Source organism: Suricata suricatta, chromosome 11, assembly GCF_006229205.1.
Source record: "Suricata suricatta isolate VVHF042 chromosome 11, meerkat_22Aug2017_6uvM2_HiC, whole genome shotgun sequence".
Classification (NCBI taxonomy): Eukaryota; Metazoa; Chordata; class Mammalia; order Carnivora; family Herpestidae; genus Suricata; species Suricata suricatta.
Window position 1 is genome coordinate 22,446,717 of NC_043710.1, and position 3,371 is coordinate 22,450,087.

Below are 3,371 nucleotides of genomic sequence, written 5' to 3' on the forward strand. Positions count from 1 at the left end.
TTGACCATCATTTTTGTTCCCTCCACTGACCTGGAAGATGTTATATCACACATAGAAGGCCTTTCTATATTTACCCAGCAGACCTTAAATGATAGCTTGTCCTTACTGAGTACTAAAATGTCTCTAAGAGAAATGTTGTCATCCAAAATAAGATGGCCTTGAATATTATCACTGCCTAGCATGGAGGCACCTGTGCCATTATCCAAATGGATGTTATATGTTCATACTTGATGAGTCTGCAATGCATGATCTTCATTAAATCACATGAGGACACAAGTGAATGCCCTGTGTGATCTGACCCACAGCCTAGGGGACTAAATAAGTCAATGATTTGGATCATAGGGCTCTTGATGGAAAAGTTGCCACTCATTTTCTTAATCTGTGCTTTCTCTTGCATGTGCCTATGTTGTTCTTGTGGCATCTGCCTCCAATGCAGCCAGACAGCTGCCAAAGGAGGTACCTCCATGCTACTGAAACCTCTTGCTGACTGCTCAAGGCACATTGCAAAAGAGTGGGGCATATGAGATCATAAGAGCTGGTTATAGGGGTGAAATGTCAGAGATGATTATTGAGAGGACATGACTGCTGATTGGCCTGTGAGCCAGACCCAGGCAACTGGAGTCCCCTTACCCCTGCCCCTGTCTTTGGAATGTACATTCTGGCTTGGCTTCCTGTGCTAAAAGCTGCCCAAGACACAGCCTTGAGATAGTAATGTGGTATTGAGACCATCACAGTGCTATACATGCCTAAGCTCAGTTAAGGCCTCCATATAACCTTTTAGGATTTAGTGGGCAGGTGCCGACATCTACTCTTGAGGACCCCCAAGACAAGCCTGGTATGTAAGTTCTCTTGCTTACTAAACCTGCCACCTAACAATCTAGCTGGAGTGGTCTGCCTCTTCATTTTCTTCTAGCCTTCAACGTATGGGGTCTGGTTTCAGATTATGCCCAGAAAATTCCTAAAGTTTCAAACTAATCCAAGAATACTGCATTGAGCACTTATGTACTATCATCTATATATTTCTCTCTCTCTTCTTGTCAACATTCACTATGTTGCTTTCTCTCTCCCTCCTTTTTGTCCTTCTCTCTCTCCATAAGTATGTGTTTGTGAGGGTGTGTGTGTATAGACACACATTATTTTTGTTAAGATGGTAGAGCATTACAGTTATTAGTGAAGCATATATTATCAATTAGCATGCATATTCTCCAAAATAAAATAATAGAGTGAACGCAATCTGTAAAATAAATATATATGTAATACTTCTACATAATCTATAACCCAGATTCTAATCTTCCCAGTTCTCTCAGTAATATACTATAGCTGTTATTTTTTTTTAATGACCCAAGATCTATAAGCTAGAATCATTTACTTTTACTTGTTCTGAATTTAATTATCTTTTAAGCTAAAATAGTGTCTCCAATAATTTTTGGCCTTTTCTGACATTGAAGCCTTGCAAAAGTATCCAATTGAGGTTTTAGAAGCTGCTTTTCCCACACAAGTATGTTTCTTTTGGTGTGTTTCATACAAGTGGGAATGTCTATGTAAATTTAGTATGTAAATTAGAATGATAAAAGCTAGTTCTTTCTAGTTTGTGCCCAATTCAGTGGATAACTACTTTAAAAATAATAGCACTGTTTATTTTCCTACGAAATTTCATTTGTGCTTGATAATACAATTTGCTAAAATGTAAAAGGTAATATGCACAGTAATATTTAAAAAGAAAACAGAAACCCTTATCTCACACTCTCCACCATTAAAGCTTTTCCACAAAAATTAAGCCAGCTGATTTCATCTGAAAAGTAATAAAGGTTTTATTTTTAAGCAATTTCACTAATATATCTCAATACTGAAAGTGATTACTGTGATTTATTATATACTTTTCTTAAATGTAACAAAATATAATTATTGGATTCTCTGTATTGTGCTTTAGTATGTAAAAATTGGCATGCATTTATTACCCTGCAATTTTATGGTGTTACAATGTTATTACTCAATAATGACTTAGCAATTACTCTATAATTACCCTGTCACTGAATAGTAATTATCACATAATTCGAAGATCAATTTCCAATGATTGGAAAAAATACAGCAATTTGGGCCACATAAACAGTGACTGTAAACTTACGTGTATTTATAATATTATTGTTTGCATATAAAATAAAACCAATAAATGTAATTTAGAATCCTATAACAAGATTGCAGGACAAGTTGAGGATTAAGTTCATGAAAAATAAATAGTAGTGTGCTTATATTAATGGAGCAATTATTCATTCCTCATTAAAAACCTATTAGTAAAACATTGCTGTTATTTATAATAAATAATGTGCACACTTGGAAAACAGTTGACATTAGGTATTAATAAGTGATAGTTTTTATTAGTGGGAAAACAATAAATGAAATTCCACAAAAGAGGATTCCCTCCATATGTCATTATACAAAAATATTATTCACAAGCATTAATTATGGTAATGATTTGAATAAAAATTAAAATAAGTATATACAAAATGAAATAATTTTAATTTCATTGTTTTTGCTTGTGCTGCAGGCTACTACTAGTAAGTCTCTAAATCAAAATTCTAAAGTAAATAAATTTCATTTAAATCTAATAAAAATGCGACAGATCCCCCAGATTATGGATTCTAGAAGATTACACTTTTATTTTTGTTTTTTTGCACTAGAAATTTCCTCCTCCTCATCTGTAAAGTGTTTCCTAGGAAGACTGATGAGTCTTTTGTTCCTGCCTCAGATAAAGGACTTTAATATTTTTTTCTTGTCATCTTTTTTTCAAGTTTATTTACTTGTTTTCAGAGAGACAGAGAGAGAGAACCAGCAGGGGAGGGGCAAAGAGAGAGGGGGGGACAGAGGATCGTAAGTGGGCTCTCTACTGACAGCAGAGAGCCCGAAGCAGGGCTTGAACTCACAAACCATGAGATCATGACCTGAGCCAAAGTCGGATGCTTAACCAACTGAGCATCCAGGTGACCTTTTCTTCATTTTATCTTGAAATTCACTGGCAGTGGGAACTTTTGAAAGTGTACTAATACAGCTGTATCCCGGGCAACAGGTACAGAGAACCAAATGGAATCTTACAGATCCTAACATCAGCAGACCCACTGAGCTGTCTCCTGTATTCCCTGCATTAAAGCTCTTTTCTTAAAACCCAGATCATCTCTTTTGTTTATGGTCTTATTTTCAACTAATGTGTTATTGTTAAGAAACTGCTCCTTCATTTAAACTCCTTAACACTTAAACCAGCTCCTTTGAATGACAGACTTTGAGACCAACTGGGTGGAACTTAAAAGCCGGTCTTGTTGACAGAAATGGTATTTCCAGAAATTTTCTTTCAATTCACTTATTAATTTTCAATTCAC

The 3,371-nt window shown here is 35.4% G+C and overlaps 1 long non-coding RNA gene across 1 annotated transcript; it reads left to right on the top strand.

The window, feature by feature from the left end:
* Positions 1-592: 592 nt before the first annotated feature.
* LOC115272760 lies at positions 593-3,163 on the top strand. The gene is made up of 2 exons (XR_003900446.1): positions 593-835; positions 3,065-3,163. It is a non-coding gene; the product is annotated as an uncharacterized LOC115272760 (long non-coding RNA).
* The last annotated feature ends 208 nt before the right edge of the window (positions 3,164-3,371 follow it).